Source organism: Leuciscus leuciscus (assembly GCF_965113295.1).
Source record: "Leuciscus leuciscus genome assembly, chromosome: 4".
NCBI lineage: Eukaryota > Metazoa > Chordata > Actinopteri > Cypriniformes > Leuciscidae > Leuciscus > Leuciscus leuciscus.
The window spans coordinates 20,347,762-20,366,185 of record NC_138728.1 but is presented as its reverse complement, the minus strand read 5'-3'; the positions used below and the strand labels follow the sequence as shown (position 1 = coordinate 20,366,185).

Sequence of the window (18,424 nt, the reverse complement as noted above, 5' to 3'; positions counted from 1 at the left end):
AACTAGCTGTCATATAGCCAACGTATTATTTAATCACAGTGTCTTCAAAAACACACACACTAACTGTCATGTTCAAAAGGCATCAAACTAGCTGTCAGATACAATGACATATTGTTATAACACTTTCTGTCAATATCAAAAGGCTTCAAAAGCCTTCAAAAGACTTCAAAAGACATCAAAAGTCAAAACTAGCTGTCAATAACATGATCAAAAGCTGTCAACCTGTCAATCAAAAGTCAAAACTAACTGTCAACCTGTCAATCAAAAGTCAAAACTAACTGTCAACCTGTCAATCAAAAGTCAAAACTAGCTGTCAAAAGCCCTTTGAGCCCTTTGATCCTATGCCAAAAGGGGCGGGACACCTGTTACCGGAAGGGGCGGGACACCGGAAGGGGCGGGACATGTCGCCGGAAGGGGCGTGGCACCTGTCAATCAATCATTTTTTGACAGGTGTACCAGGGTATCAACTACTTGCATCTCCTTCATCTGCAACTCGGAGGGCGCGCAGCAACACAGTTGAACGTCAGAAAGAGTAAGTACATATTTACCAATGTTTGTGCAATTTTGTTTATATACTTATTACAATATGAGCCTGTATGAGTTTATTTATTTTTGGAGGTTGGTTGATAATGTTACATATTTTTTCTTTGTGCTATCTTATCAGCATGCTAATGCCCATCAGTTGTGCATGTGCTGGAATAGTACTCTATATGATAATAATAGTTTTCAACTTTTTTTGAAAGGAATGATGTAGGTTGCTCACTCTCACCTCTCACTGCAACTCGCACTAAGAGGGCACGCAGCAACACAGACAGAAATCAGAAGGAGTAAGTACATATTTACCCACTATTTTACAGATGTTAGACAAATTTTGTTTATATACTTAGAAATGCTACAAATGTACATGTGCCTGCCTGTGTGGATTGCCAGACACAATTGCAAAACACAATTACCAGACACAATTGCAAAAATTGTGGTGTTATGTATGCACAATATTACAATTAGTAATGTTAGTATAAAAGAGCTTATTTTTGTTGTTTTACCAAAATGCTGACTGTCCATCAGTTATGCATGTGCTGGCATAGTACTTTGTTCAACCTTTATTAATATTAATATTATTATTTTTATAGGAATGTGGTAGCATCACTCTCACCCTCACCTGCAACTCGCACTGGGAGGGCACGCGATAGGTGTCGTTCAGTTTTGAGAACAACTGAAAAGTAAGTACACTTATTCCCTTTCTTTCAGATATTAGTATAATTCTGTTTACATATTCTGGTTTTACATAGTCCATACAAACATTATGTGTCTGTATGGCTTTGCATCTGGCCAATGTTACTTATAATGATTGAAATGCAGTTGTTATATTTTGTGTAATAAACATGCTCACAGTTGTTTGTTTGTTTTACAGCTATAAAGGTGATGGTGATCATCAGACACCTGTTGCAAAGAGGGCCAAGACAAACATTCAGACAAGCAACAAGCAGTCTACTCTGTCATGGAAAACAGAGACTGACATTGATATGGTTCCACAGACTCTGAGATTCCTGCCTGCACGGGAACCTGGACCACAGCTGAGTTTAAAACATTGCAAATTTAAAACATTTAGTTCCTCCTCATAGAGGAATTACAATAAAACAGTGAAAAACAAAACCTTTGAATCTCCTCTTTGTTCAGGCTGCCTCTCTTGATGGCCCATTAGTCATTGGGGGAGTGTCTATGTCACACCCCTGGTCTGAATCTCATTAATATTGATGAGCGATTACCCCTCCCACGCATAAACCTCTTCTGACAAAAAAAAACTGTTTTACAATGTTTAAATCAATGTATTGTTTTAAGAGAACGATCAGGCAGGATGAATTTCACATCATTTTGAAGCCAGAACTAGAAACGACAACATATATTAGTCAAGAGTCTTGTGGGCACATATTTAGAATGTGTTTTGTGTTCTTAAAAAAAGAAAGTTGCTGAATTTTTTTTTAAATAACCACGCATAAACATTATTCTCTTAAAAATACAAAGATTTACAAGCATGTTGATCAGATATTATGCTAGCCCTGTTTGTGTTATATAGAGTGAATTTACACTTTTGCCATTAAAGGGATACTTTACCGTTTTTTCATATTAAACTATGTTATTCCCTTAACTAAGACGAGTTGATACATACCTCTCTCGTCTCAGTGCGTGCACTTAATCCCTCTGTCTTGCGGCGAAACTTTGTTAGCCCAGTTCATTTAATATGGGCCAAGCAGAGAAGCTACCAAACACCTCCACGTTTTCCCTATTTAAATACAGTTACTCGCGAAGTGTAACTCGACCTAGAACGGTGACACAAAACAAAACGTTGCGCTTTTCTAAGCGTGTAAAATGGATAACTATTTTGTATGGCGGAATACCATAGCAAGTGCTTGTAAGCACTTCGACTTGGCGCAGTAATATCTTCACTCGTGGAAAAATCCTCTCACCGGCCCCCGCTCCCTCTAGTGAAGATATTACTGCGCCAAGTCGAAGTGCTTACAAGCACTTGCTATGGTATTCCGCCATACAAAATAGTTATCCATTTTACACGCTTAGAAAAGCGCAATGTTTTGTTTTGTGTCACCGTCCTAGGTCGAGTTACACTTCGCGAGTAACTGTATTTAAATAGGGAAAACGTGGAGGTGTTTGGTAGCTTCTCTGCTTGGCCCATATTAAATGAACTGGGCTAACAAAGTTTTGCCGCAAGACAGAGGGATTTAGTGCACGCACTGAGACGAGAGAGGTATGTATCAACTCGTCTTAGTTAAGGGAATAACATAGTTTAATATGAAAAAACGGTAAAGTATCCCTTTAACATGTTTATAAATAACTGAAAAAAAAAACAAATGTCAGAGCATGTCAGAACACCTCCAGGGCCCCAAAAACACCTCAGACCTCAGAGGGTTAATCAATATTTTCTGGCATAATTGTTAAAACACTAGACATTGGCATTGTTGTTAAAACTCTTGACATGCTTATTCTGTGCATTTTGAGCACGTTTTGTGTTAAATCACATTTATTTTGTCCATCAAAAGTGTGCTTTCACTTTAATTGAGCGTGAGCAGCACAGCAAAAAATAGACTGGACGCCGAAACCCCCGCTGCACTGCTGTTCAAGCGACGCTCCTGCTTGACGCTCACCCCTCATTTACACTGCAAACTAGAGTTCTCAACGGGTCGGGTCGGCCCGACAAACCCGACGGGACCCGCGGGTTCGGGCCGGGTTCGGGTCGAAAATATAAGCAAATGACTCGGGTCGGGTCGGACCTCGGGCTTAATCTTTTCCGCTCAGTAAAAACAAAAAAAACATTTATTAATCATCGCTGCTGTTCACCGTAAAGAAAGTCTGGCTGCTGCGTGCAACGTGCATCATGGAGAGGGGCGGGGGCAGACGCCGCTGCGTGCACGCCTTTAGCCTGGAGAAGAAGATGGAGTTGGTGAAAAGTAAACTTGCCGCAGGTGAATTCACCGTCGCTACTACAGCCTATATATTTAAAGTTTATTGTTTCAGTTGTTTGTATTGTTAAAAGGCGTGAACATTAAAGGTTGATTTGAATTCGCGTCTGCTGGTCATGATAATACGTGTATGAGAAAAAAAAAATTCCGACGCGGCGTCGGGCCGTGGGCCGGGTTCGGACAGATAATTCATGTTGATGTGTCGGGTTACATCGGGTCCGGGCTTTAAAAGCCACGGGCCGGGTCGGGTCGGGTTGTTATTTTCAGGCCCGTTGAGAACTCTACTGCAAACGTCTGCAGTGCATTACGTCTGCGACAAGGTTTTATTCCGTCCTCCACGCGGTGCCAACTCACACCAGGAGCATTTCAGAAGCGGAGCGACTGGATGCGCGAGACCACGTGAATTGCCTGTCCGACGTGGTTTTTCTTGATTTTTGAGTTTCTACCATACAGTCTATGGTTTCTACCAAGGATATTGGTGTGTAATACGTTTGGGAGTTTGCACAGGGTGTTTATTTTGAATTTGACAATGTTTTTTTGACTTTTATTTTGTATTCCCGGTGCGACTTGGACGCGCGTCCGTCAAAAATAGACTAGGCGCCTATATTTAGCGAAGCGGCGCGGAGACGCGTGCAGACGTGTGCGGTGTAAATGAGGGGTAAATGAGGGGTCACGCGCTGCTCCTGCTCCCGGTGTGAATGCAGTCATTGATTAACATGGACGCCGAAAAAAATACGCGCTGCTCACGCGCCGCTCACGCTTGCGGTGTGAAACCGGGGTTACTCTCGGTCGGTGAGCAGCTGCTGCTTGCGTTGATTACTCGGTCAGACCTGGATTATTTTATATCTGCCAGTTGAATTCTTAAATTTTGAGCGAATTTGAGTTGATATGTCAATGAAGAACAAAAGCTGGAATGTGAACAGAGGAAGGGGTCGTACGTGGTCTGTAAAAATACTGGCGATATCAGGTAAGAAAACATTTTTCAGTCCTTAACAGTCTAACGTTAGGGACACGGGTAACGTTAACGGTCATAGTTATCTCTGTGTGTGTTTTTGTACTGCTTCACCATTAGCGTAGTACGGTGGCCGAGAGGTGCAAAACAAATCACAATTGCAAAAACTAAATAACAATTAAAAAAACTAAATAACAATTAAAAAAACTAAATAACAATTCAGAAAACAAAATAACAATTCAGAAAACAAAACGACAATTTAGAAAACAAAATAACAATTCAGAAAACAAAATAACAATTCAGAAAACAAAACGACAATTCAGAAAACACAACGACAATTCATACAAAACGGAAAAGGTAGGTATATTTTGAGAATGACATACTTATCACTGATTGGACGAGACACCTGTCAATCAAGAAATTTGTGATCAACTTTGTTTTGCTATGCGAAAATCATAGACAGTATGGCGAAAATGGAACACATTAAACGTTACTTTGAAGAAGGACATTCTGTGCCGTGATTGTGGACATGCTGGCGACATACCACATAATATTTACTATATTAATAGTGTGTCATGAGTTTAGTATGCCTGAGTACATGGTTAGCATGAGTGTTTCGCGATTAGCGCGATAGCCCGCTATTCATTATAAATGGTCATTATGTCGATGTTATTTGAGTGTATGAGAGTACATGATGTTGTTTCAGTCTTATTGTGTTTGTAAAAAGCACGAGATTAGAGTGTTACTATATCAGCTGTAAATGCCACACGTCATTTTGGGGCTAGAGCATGAGAAATGCACAGAGAGAGTGTTAAATAGCTTGTTGATCATATTTTTCCCTCTAGTGTGATGGAATGTTTAAAGTCACTTATGTCTACAACGAGTCATTACTGTCAAAAAAAGTGATATACATGTTGAGAATGAATGTTTTGAGCTTTTGTTATGCATATTCCCTTTGCTTCATTCTGAGTAAATACACCAACAAAGAAGCCGTCACTGCAACGCTCTCTTTTATTTCATTTTTCGACATACCACGACATTAAAAGCTGCGTGGACCAGGACAGTTGTTCGGCTACCGGACAATGTGGTTATAGTACTTCTGCAGAAGTTGCGTGTTAAACGTGATGACATATGCGGCTGCTGCAAGAACTCAACCCACAAAGGACACGTCGTAGATTCGTTAGGCGTACCTATCAATCCATGGGACCGAACTATCTTTGGCACGTTGATGGGTACGATTTTCTACCCTCGGTACTTCTGATTCCGGTTCTGGCTTGATTGACAGGTGTCTCGTCCATTCAGCGATAAGGATGTCATTCTCAAAATATACCTACCTTTTCCGTTTTGTATGAATTGTCGTTGTGTTTTCTGAATTGTCGTTTTGTTTTTTCTGAATTGTTATTTTGTTTTCTGAATTGTTATTTTGTTTTCTAAATTGTCGTTGTGTTTTCTGAATTGTTATTTTTTAGGGGCCAAGCACCGAAGGTGCGTAGGCACCTATTGTATCTGTTCCCGTTCTTATTATTATTCTTCATTTTTCCGACTGGGAGTCTATGGCAGCCCATAGAACCGATTGCGGGAAAGTTGTTTTGGTTTGACATTCTGATAGAGGACAGTCCCAACATTAAATACACCAATTTTGGTGTTTCTAAGTCATTCCCTCTAGCGCCACCACCTGTCCAAAATTTCACTTTTATTTTGCTAATAACTTTTGAACCGTAAGGCCAATCAACACAATTATTTTTTTCTCTGATTCCTGAGCTCATTCCGATTCGATTGCACCCGATGACGTCATTTTCCGTCATGAAAAAGCTACTTTTTCGAACTCGTCGTAGACGGTTTGTCCGATTTGCACGAAAATGTAACCAGATCATCTTCAGGTAGTGCTGACAAAAAGTTATGGAATTCAAATTGATTCGTCAAACCGTTTTCAATAAACGCACGAATAAATTTTACGTAGCGCTAGCAAAAACAGTTGTAAGGCTGTATCTCCGCAACGGTTTATCGTATTCAGACCAAACTTGGTACATGTCCTCACAAGCATGACCTGAGGCTACATGCTGCGTTTCGGCACAGCGCCACCTACTGGTCCGGAGATATGAAAAATGGATATTTTTGCTTATAACTTCTGAACAGTTTGTCCAAAAATCATAAAATGGGTCTCGTTAGATTCAGGGCAACATGCCGATTCGACTGATATCCAATTTGACCATATCGGCCATTTTGACTGTCGGCCATTTAGAATTTTGTGCTAAAATGCTGTATTTTAAGAATGCATGAACGAATTGTTACAAAACTTGGTATGGGTCATCAGCACAATGTCCCGAAGGAGCGTGAGAAGTTTCGAAACAGTGCCACCTAGTGGTGATTTTTTTTCTCAAATGCTTATAACTTTGGGTGTGGTCGACTTATTTTCACGAGACTCATCTCTTTAGACTCCTGAATCGTTGCCGAGTCCAACGATACCAAACATGCTAGGTTTTGCCTTACAGTTTGTGTAGCGTTGTGATTTAGTGCTTAAAAAACATTTGGCTATATCTTCGAAACCGCTTGTCCGATCGAGACGAAACCACCATCAGAAGTTTGGAAACATAGGTCAATAGCCATGTGCCAATGCCCAAATGCGAAAATATTGATAGTAAGGGGTAGTAAAATCCAATCAAAGTCATGTGTCAGTCATTTTTTACATGTTTTTTCATATAAATGTCTATAACTCCGAAGTGAATTGAGATATTTTCACCAAAATTGACACACATATTTATTTATTTATTTGTTTATTTGAAAAGGGACAATGTACACTAATCAACATTCAGAACAAATGTAAGAGTACCCGAGTTAGCCACAGGCTAGTTTTCATCGGCAGTCCCCTTGCCAGATGTTATTAGGCATCCTAAAATAAAACTGTTGTAATACAATAAAATTCATTATACAATAAACAAAAGATTAAAAAAATTAGACTGTGTAAAATCACAACCAATCGAGTATACAAGATAAACAAATAAGATCTAAAAATAAATGATAATAGATGATAATAGATGATACTGTTATTGTTAGTGGATGGGACCAGCGTCAATGTTGACAGTGTTGATATTCAATAAGCCATTTCTTAACATTAATCTTAAATGAGTAATAGGATGGAGACTCTCTAATTAAAGGTGGTACTGAGTTCCATTGATGTGATGCTGTAAATGAAAAGACGGCTTGACTAAATGCAGTTTTTTTAAATGGTATTGTGCAGTCCCTCCTAGCTGCACCTCTTGTAACTCGGTTTACATTCGATTTAAAATTGATAAAGCCAAATAAAGGCGGAGGAGCTGACCTGTGCATGATCTTATAAACTAAACAGACCTGTCTGTATTTTATGAGGTTTTCCCAACTAAGCAATTTATACTTCTTTAAAATATGACAATGATGGTAATGAGTTGGCTTTTTGTCTAGAATTTTAAGTGCTTGTTTATATAATGATTTCAGTGGTTTTAAAGCTGTAGAGTGTGCGTTGGACCAACTTATCAAACAGTAAGTGATGTGTGAGAGAACCAATGAGTGGATATATACCTTAGCTGCCTCAGTTGATAAGAGGTTTCTGATATACCTAAAATTAGCCAAACTGAACTTTACTTTATTACAGACCCTCTTTATATGGGTTTTGAAGGCAAGATGTGAGTCTAAATGTAGTCCTAAATACTTGTATTCTGAGACAACTTTTAGTCTATGTCCTGAAACGGTAATGTCTTGTTCTGCGTCTATGCGGGAGCTTTTGGATAAAAACATACAAACTGTTTTTGAAACATTCAGTTGTAAACAACAGTGGTTAAGCCAGGATGTAACCTTCACTAATTCATCTGTTAGCTTAATTGCAACCTCTGCAGCAGTCTTACCATGAGTAAAAATAACTGTATCATCAGCATACATTAAAATATCACAATTTTCACATACAAAGGGTAAATCATTAATATATATGCTAAAAAGGGTTGGACCAAGTATGGAGCCCTGCGGCACCCCGGTTGAAAGACATAGGGAGTTAGATTTATAGTTACCAATTTTAACATGTTGAGAGCGGAGTGAGAGATAAGATTTGATAAGATTGACCAACTCTGAAGAAAAATTGAAATTCAGTAATTTATACAATATGATGTTATGATTAACCGTGTCAAATGCTTTTTTTAAGTCAAGGAACACAGCCCCTACCACCCCGCCTGTATCCAGTGATGCCTTAACTTTTTCTATGAAATAACATGTAGCTGTTTCTGTCGAGTAGTTAGCCCTAAATCCAAATTGCATTGGGTGCAATGGAAAGGAGCTATTATTGAAATAATCAATGATTTGTTTGTTAATCAGTTTTTCATATGCATGGGCTCACTCTGAGGACACATAAAAAAAATGGTGGGACTGAGCCTCTTGGTGACGCTATAATAGAACAAAACATGAAATTCCCATTGACTTCAATACAGTTTTGTGAATTAAAATGATATACTAAACAAATGCATTGGTGTAATATTATGAAACTCAATTTGTGCCATCAGCACCATCCCCTGAAGGTACCCAAAATATTTCGAGACAGCGCCACCTAGTGATCAAATGTTATGACAAAATTTCCAAAAAGGCTAATAACTTTTGAATAAATATGGCTTTTGAAATGCCACTGATCTTAATAGATTCCTTGGGTCAAGCCGAGAACATAGATAGCAAGTTGTCCTTATTTGGCTGTCCAAAGTTGCTTGATTTTCAGTCAAAACCTACTTTTTCGAACTCCTCCAAGACCGTTTGTCCGATTTTCACCAAAATCGAATCGTATCATCTCCAGACTTTGCCAACTAAAAGTTATGGATTTCGTGTCGACAGACGAAACCGTTTTCGTATAGCGCAGCAGCAAAGTTGAGGCATTATGCCAAAAGGACTATTCAGGCTTTATCTCTGCAATGCCTTGACATATTGACACCAAACTTTGTATGTTTCATTGTCACTTCACTCTGAACACATTACATCAGTTTCGTAACTGCGCCACATATTGGTCGAAAGTGATAATCAATCAAATCATATTTTTTATCACTGTTTATGTGATTTTACAGGCATTTTGCCTAAAATCCTCTTTAAATGTCTTTAATTGCTCATTGTTGCAGTTGGTCTGACACCTTCAGCCATGTTGGCACATCCTGTCATATGCTTGCGCTTGGCCCCGATAATTGCTGCTTGCAGCTATATTTGTAATTGTGATTTGTTTTGCACCTCTCGGCCACCGTAGCGTAGCGATATTAGCATGTATTTCAATGTAAGTTAGTACCATCTGACATTGCTGTGTTTTGTTGTAATGTTATGTGTTTAATGTTGTCAGCTAACGTTAGTTTAAAAACACATGAGAGGTAAAACAGCGTGGGAATGAGTAAAGTGATAAAACCGTCATTTATTCGTTAGAAGTTTACATAACCTCTTCAAACACTGATAACGATATTGAAAAGATATTTGTTTACATTTTTTTTTAGATCAAGCATTGGAATAAGATTTTTATCGGGGGAGAACACCCAACAGAGAGACCCATATTCACCAACTACAGTAAGTCAATTTTACCCACTGTTCGAAAACCTACACGGGAATTAATATATAGTATTATGTATGATTTTCATCTTTAAAGTAAGACATTTAACGTTACTGATAGAAAGGCTGAGTAACTTTTTGTCCTTTTGTCTTTCTTCTGCTGAAGTGGCGCACTGAAAGTGGATTCATGTCACCTTCATCAGTCCTTTCTTTAATCACTGGAAACCATTAAGGGAAAGACCCTCAGACGTGTCATAATAGGATACATTCGGCTGCAGGTAAAATTATTTGATGATTTGATTTTGGTACCATTTGGCTTTTGTGTGTGTGCTTCCCTTGCTATGATACACATTTCTGATAGGATTGCCATGCTTTAAGTGTATGTTTACATTTTTAATCATGTAATACTAACAGTCTCAAAGATGACATTACTCAGTTCATGTTGTGTGAATGTTATAATGGCAAACGTTTTTACAATTTAAATCAATTTTAAGATTGTTTAAAGGAATGGTAAAAAAATAAAAATAAATACTGCTTTTTAAGGACTTTTCATTGAATAATTTCTTCTTTCCCCCTTCAGATTCTCCAAGGATCCAGCTGATTATTTGGCAATTTGGTGGAGGATTATTCTTTAGCTGCTACATTGCACTATCACTTCTGGTACGGATTCATTGGCCTTTTGTGTTATTTTTTTATTTTACTTGATTTAATAAATTACTTTTAATTAGTACAATGTATGGTTAGGATTCTGAATTAAAACAGTGTAATGTTTCTCCACAAATATTATCAGAAATATACAGAAATATATAATTGTTGAAACAATATAAACCTGCATTGAAAGATATAAAGAACAACAGACCTCAACCCTCTCAGCTCAACACCACAATTTGTTGATTTCTTCATCTGTTTTAAGGATGAAATCATGACCTTATGATTATAGTAACCGTAACTGACACATGGAAGTAATATTACATTTTTTACAATTCCACCTTGGGGTTCTGAAGAATTTCTTGTGTAAATGTACATCTGAATACATAAAATATGTGTTTTAGAATGGATAGTGTTGTATACTTTGTTTTCTACCCGACAAATTGAACTGTAAAGTGAAAATCTTGTACATGATTTATTTTGTTTTCAGTGTTTTTGCTTTTATTTATAGGATAGTAGCAGACAGCGGGCAAGAAGTGAAGAGGAAGTGATGGCATCGGAATGGACCTCGAGCTGGGACTCTGTCGGAGCACTGCACAAGGCTGTCACATTTTATTGAGAATTAAAAAACTTTATTTTTTTACTGTACATTTTAAATATTAAATGTTTAATTATTTAAGGGTTACTGTAATTAAACAAAAACTGTCTTTAAATATTCCATTTAGATGTTTACTTCTACAGGTTTTTAACATTACTTCGAAAACGCTGCAATTTAAAGTTTGAGATGTTTTTCATCTGTTTTAGAAAGTTTTGTTTTTTCAGAATAAAACTTGTTTTTTCAGAATAAAACTTGTTTTTTCAGAATAAAACTTGTTTTACAATCTTGAGCATGTGTTAACTCATTATTTAATGTGTTTAATTAAGCCATTGCTGCCAGTCATTTGACAGTTAACAATTTTTAGTGTAGCCTACAGTATGGACAGTTAATGACGTCGCGATTTCAACGGTGAATCAACGTTGTTTCTTCCACGGTGAAACGACGTCACAATATCAACGTTGATCCGTTTTGCAAAATCGAAAGGTAATTCACCGTTGATTCAACCATGGTACCTGACGTTGTTTCAACGGTGAATCAACGTTGAAATGCCGGCTGGGTTGGGTGACTTAAAAAAAAAATCTAACGTATAAAAATGAATTGCTTAAAGGAATATTTTATGTTTAATAGCTACTAGGTAAGCTCAAGATGTCTTTATTTTATTATTTTTTAAAAAATAAAATAAAAAATATGGTATAAAGGGTAATTTATGTAGGAGACATTTGTTCTTTTGCAAAGTTTTTGTTGTCCACTGAGAGGCGCTGAAGTATAATTAGAGCACCTGAGCAACAAGTGTGTGAGTTGGTAATTGGGAAGCACACAGTTTTTGACTGCACTACAGAGTAGCATGCAAGGTGCTATGCAGTGTTTACAAGGTATGGTTTTGTGTGTACGTGTGAACAAGGAAAGGCAACAAGAAGTTTTGAGACCATATTTAATGGAGCACAAGTAATAAAGAAAGACATTTGTTTGCATCTACATCCGTCTGCATGGATTCTATTTGTACGCGTTCTAAACTTGCTTATTATCAACGGCAACGGCTTTGGAAAGTCATTACAAAAGTCAAAAACTCTGTGCTTCCTTATGACCAATGCACACACTTGTTGCTCAGGTGCTCTAATTATACTCACAGTCTAATCTTATCTTATCTCACCAGTAAAAAGTGGCCTACATTTTTTTAAATATATCTAATCAGTGACAGTGTGCAAGAATATTTGTCTAATATAATTCTGTATTTTCAGCTTCAGAATCATGAATATTTTTATTCTGGTGTCACCATTGTCCTGTGCATTGGGTTTCCAGCACCAAGTCCAAGCCTATTAATTTTCAATGTAACACCAAATTTAGCATTTTAATCAACAGTAAAAATTTTGTTAACCTTTTACCAAATGTCTTGGAGTATTGCAATAATATCGTATCGTGAGTTCAGTATCGTGATATGTATCGAATCGTGACGAGGGTATCGTTAAGCCCGGGACACACCAAACCGACGGCGAAGAACTAGCGGATGAAAATGGGTGGAAAGCCGACTGATGAAAAAAGTCGGATGAAAGCCAACTGTGTTGTCGCCTCGCGTCGCCAGCGTCGGGGGAAAAAAGCTGCACTTGAACACACGGAGAGAACTACAGCCGACTGTCAGCTAGAATGTGCGTTCTGCGCCTGCGTGTAAATGAGACAACTGTCTATTTCTGAAGATATATTCATCTATATTCGTCATTCAAAAAGGGAAACTGACGCTGCAGATACACAAACCATAAACAAAGCAGTGCGTGCTTACCGTTTTGAATATCAATCTAAACACTTTCTTTATTCCACTCTGCTCATGTTAATATTGAAATATTTGCCAAAGAACACTCAGGTAAGATGACGTAACATTAGAACAGCCTTCTATCTGTACCGTTTTGACCTCTTTGCTCACTGTTATGTTTTGTTATTATTCTTGTGCATGACTCGAATATGACTCGGTTACTAAGCTGAACAGCCAATCAGAATTCTCTCTCTCACCGACGGCCCGACGCCGATTCAACATGTCGAACTGTTCACCCAACGTCCCCTTATATAACGTCTACAGATGACACACTTCTGTATAATCACACTGATTATTTTTCTTGCAACAGGGTTGCCGTTTGCAATCAGAAAGCATCTGATTTCTGCCACCATGACCCAACTGTTCATGAATGTCTCGAAGTATGAGATGTGAAACATGCTGATCTTTAGATAACAAAAGGGGCAGTTTTATTTCAATCGTTTATAGCTGACTTAGCAAGTCTTCCTCCCACTAGCAACATTCCATCACACAACACAGGATCTAAACTGTAGACAGAACTTTTTCCTTTAACGCCAACATTTCTATCCTTGAGCTCAGCAATTTCCTCTTGGAATTGTTCCTGTTGACTGAAACGAATTATGTCAATCTCAGCCGTAGGACAGATCCTCCACAGTCAAACTTTGTCTGCCCAGAGATGCTTTAAAACTTCTGTAATTTTACATCTACAGCAACACTATCAATCTGCTCCTAAGATAGCTCCTTTCGTTTACGACTCGGCTCCATCAGAAGTTTCTGCAGTTTCAAATACCAGGCAACTGCAACTTTCAAAAGTTTCCATTCTGAGAAGTAATGGAAGTTCTGTCTGCACAAGACCTGTAAAAGTACTTTAGCTGGCAGAATAAGCAGTGCTAAAAAAACAACGGAACATAGACAGAGCTTACCACCGATAAAATGCCTCTCCTAGTACTTGGTTGATTTTTCAAGGAAATCTTGAATTTAAAGGTGTCGGCTTCTACACTCCACTAAAGACCTAAAGCTCTTTCAACAGGCCATTTGTCTCGATCCAGATCTAGCTGCTGTATATTCTAAACTCAGTGTTCCTCAGAAACTGATTGCAACACTTTGCGACTGTTGCTGATCCATTTTGTTAGATCTCACTGTTGCTCTGTCCTTTTGACAGAGAACAGTGAGATTTTTAACCATAGAGATGGCCACTTCCTCAGTGACACTCTTCAGACAGTCATCTACATAAAAGTTATTGTTGATAGTTTCAATTACCTCTGCTGGAAAGTCCTTCTACTTGATTGTCCTATGCGGTCTGTTTCAAGGCGTAACAAGCACAGCTTGGAGAAGACACGACTCCAAAAAGATGAACTGTCCTAAATGTAATGGGCTCTCTAGTCAATTCTCCATCAGGCCACCACAAGAAACAAAGAAAATCTACCTCTTCCTCAGCCACTTTAACTTGATGGAACATTGCTTCAATGTCAGCCATGAAGGCTACTGGTTCTTGCCTGAATCTCATCAGTACACCTACCTGAAGAATTGGTAAGGTTAGGGCCTTACAGTTACAACAATGGACTATTTAGTGATGTTCCTTTATATGCTGCTCCACAGTCGAACATGACTCTCAATGATCCCTTAGGATGAAACACCGCATGTTGAGGAATGTACTAAACTTTGCAATCCACACTATCTATTTGGTGAGATGGTACCTTCTCTGCATAACCTTTAAGTACAACATAAGGAAAAAAAATGAGAGTACTTCTCATGAAACCCTTTGTTTCTTTCCAGTTTCCTTTTCAGGCCATTTAATCATTGCTTAGCAACACAGTTGTCAGGTAACATGACATTATTAGTCTTGAAATTGTTGTTGTCCACTGAGTGGCGCTGTGACTGTGAGTATAATTAGAGCACCTGAGCAACAAGTGTGTGAGTTGGTAATTGGGAAGCACACAGTTTTTGACTGCACTGCAGAGTAGCATACAAAGTGGATTTTAATCGTATGCAGTGTTTACAAGGTATGGTTTTGTGTGTATGTGTGAACAAGGAAAGGCCACAAGAAGTTGAGACCATGTTTAATGAAGCACAAGTAATAAAGAAAGACATTTGTTTGCATGTACATCCGTCTGCATGGACTCTGTTTGTATGTGATCTAAACTTGCTTATTCTTATTATCAACGGCAACTCATTACAGGTTAGTTCACCCAGAAATGAAAATTATCCTATCATTTCTCACCCTCAAGCCATCCTAGGTGTATATGACTTTTCTTTCAGCCAAACACAATCGGAGTTAGGCTATATTAAAAAATATCCTGGCTCTTCCAAGCTCTATAATCGGAGTGAATGGTACCTTAGATTTTGAAGCCCAAAAAAGCACATCCATCCTTCCATCATAAAAGTAATCCATATGACTCCAAGGGGTTAATAAAGGCCTTCTGAAGTGAAGTGATGCATTTTTGTAGGAAAAATATCCATATTTATAACTTTATAAACTATAATCACTGGCTTCCAAACAAACAAAAGCACAGACACCATTAACTGGTACGAGGTAGAAGGAACAGACAAATTCATTAATCATTTGTTCATTTTATTACATTTTCAAAATGTTATTACATTGACGCCTCATTTTATAGTGCATTTACAGGTACTGCTCTCAAAAATTATTTTATGGGTATAGCAAGTATCACAAGCCCACTTACACATTACATCCTTTGTGTCACATAAATCATTAAAGGGTTAGTTCACCCAAAAATGAAAATTCTGTCAGTAATTACTCACCCTCATGTTGTTCCAACCCTGTAAGACTTTCGGGGATGTTTTAAATAACATAGAAGCCTATGGAGGAGTGAGACAGCTCTCAGATTTCAACAAAAATATCTTAATTTGTGTTCCTAAGATGAACAAAAGTCTTACGGGGTTGGAACAACATGCGGGTGAGTAATTACTGACATAATTTTCATTTTTGGGTGAACTAACCCTTTAAAATCATCATTAGTGTAACACACAACTCATTTTACTTTACTTTACTTTACTTTTTAAAGGCACATTTTGTAGATGAACAACTTTAGGGATTGTTCATCCAAAAAAAAATTCTCTCATCATTTAATCACCTTCATGGCATCCACAATGTGTATGACTTACTCTCTTCAGATACACACAAAAGAAGATTTTAGGAACATAATTTATGTTAGTCCATATAATCTAATATAATGCCGCTCATTTGTTGCTGGAAAATTCACATGAACAACCAACCATTTAAAGCGTCACCTAAGCAGCACCCATTCACTTCTTTGCATTATTTGGACTCACAAAGATTATCTGAAGAAAGAAAATCATATACATCAGGGATTGGTATGAGGGTAAATAATGAGAGAATTTTCTTTTTTGGGTGAACTATCTCTTTAATGGCAGGTAAGTAGTTTAAATGGGGCTATTGTTTTAACTTTTTGAAAACAATTGTTTTAAAATAACATTTCAAAAGTTTGGCAATGCTGACAGTAGTCAAAACGATTGCTATTCATATCTGATAAGGTAAATTATTATAACTTGGCTATAGGCTATTCATATGCAAATACACCAAAATAGTATATATATAGTGGCGGCTGCTGGTATTTCAAAGAGGGAAAGCTCATTTTCGACCTACATCATAAAAATTGTCCATTTATTTACGTAAATTCTGACCTATGTTCCTTTTTTTTTTAAATGCTCTGTGACCCTGTCGTACCAACTAGGAGTCTTTTCCAGTGACTTGACCAGTGTCCTCTCAATGGCTAGCAGAGTTAGGTATAATTGTATAAATGTAATAATATAATAAAGGTATAAATAATAATATAATAAAGTATAATAATACTACTAATAACAATATTTTTTGTAATTATTTTACTAATATTTTTTGTAATTATTACTAATAACAATATAAAAATGATAAGTAATAATATAATAAAGGTATAAATGTATAATTGTGTGAAATGTATTATGAAAATTGGCTAGCAATTTCGACAAGCAAATTCCAAGAAATAGGTTGCAGCAGTTTGTCTACATTTGAAAAGTCCACGATGGGACTGAGCTCGAATAGCTTCAGAATCAGCGACTTTTTATTGTATGAAATCGCTGTCAATCAAAAGGAGATACAGCCTTTCGACAGACCCTCCAATCATCACGCAGAAGCCCAGAGTCCAGGCCAGCCCACTCCTCATTCACCCCCAGAGAAGCTGAGCGACATAATCGCAGTATTTATCCAATGACCGTCTAGTTTCGAAGCACTGAAAAAAACTGTTCAGAGCAGCCCCATAGAAGTCAATAGACGCTGGGCTTCAACGGGTAAATGCACTGCGACGCTACAGGAATGTATGAGAAGGAAATCGCGTCAGCCGACCTGCTATATGTAACTGATTCTGAACGAACTCGTCTTTGAGATGAACGTTTTCTAACGCATTTTTAGTCAATAAAACTATTAGCACAATCAGTGGCGGTTCTAGAGGGGGGGCCGGGGGGGCCAGTGCCCCCGTGTCACCAAGCTTGGCCCCCCCTCTGGCCCCCCTAAATTTGGAATCGTAAAATCACACCAAACAACTGCGCATTTTATCAGTTGCGGCGTCTTCATCTATAGGCTACACTGCAGCACGACGTATATTCACATCAAATGTTAACGCAGAGGAAACGGACACTGCAGTTCACAAAAGTTCATTATTTGCATGTGCTTTAAAGCCTTGCCGGTTAAACATGTCATTCGCTGCTGATGCGCTGTTCAAACATGCGCTTTACTGAGCGCGTACACTCGACGCGCACATGCACTAAAAGCCTGTTACTGGACTAAGTTATCTTTTAAGTCTTATATTGCGCTAATACTGTCAAATACAGACAATGTTTACATAAACAAAGTTGGTTATGTCTAAAGTGAAAGCAAACAGAGAAAATTTATTAAAATCTGCTTGTCATATGCGTGTATAGACCATAGACTGTAAGGTATAGACGCGTCGCGTGCTGTTCTTAAAGAGACAGTAGCCCTAATAATAAACATGCTGCCGCTTGTCCTTAAAGAGATAGTTCACCCAAAACCAAACAGTTGCTGGTCCCCATTGACTTCCATACATAGTAGGAAAAAAATATACTATGGAAGTCACAGGGGTACATCAACTGTTTGGTTACTCACATTCTTTCAAATAACGTTTATTTTCAACAGAAGAAAGAAACTTATTCAGGTTTAAAACAACTTAAGAGAGTAAATTATGACTTTTTGGGGGGAGAACTATCCCTTTAATGTTAATAAAACAACAAAACACACAAAGGAAATCATTCACTGCTCTTGACTGAGAACTTTAAGTCTGTTGTGTTTAATTTTCATATTTGTTCAATTTAATTACTTTCTTCAATTCTACTGTTAAATACACCTATAGCTGAAAAAATAAAGCACTGTTTATTTCATTTGTATATTAAGTTGTGTATGTGTAATA

General features: G+C 37.8%; 1 long non-coding RNA gene across 1 annotated transcript; it reads left to right on the top strand.

The window, feature by feature from the left end:
- Positions 1 to 478: 478 nt before the first annotated feature.
- Positions 479 to 1,653, top strand: LOC309497906. The gene is made up of 3 exons (XR_014205739.1): positions 479 to 827; positions 1,131 to 1,220; positions 1,412 to 1,653. It is a non-coding gene; the product is annotated as an uncharacterized lncRNA (long non-coding RNA).
- The last annotated feature ends 16,771 nt before the right edge of the window (positions 1,654 to 18,424 follow it).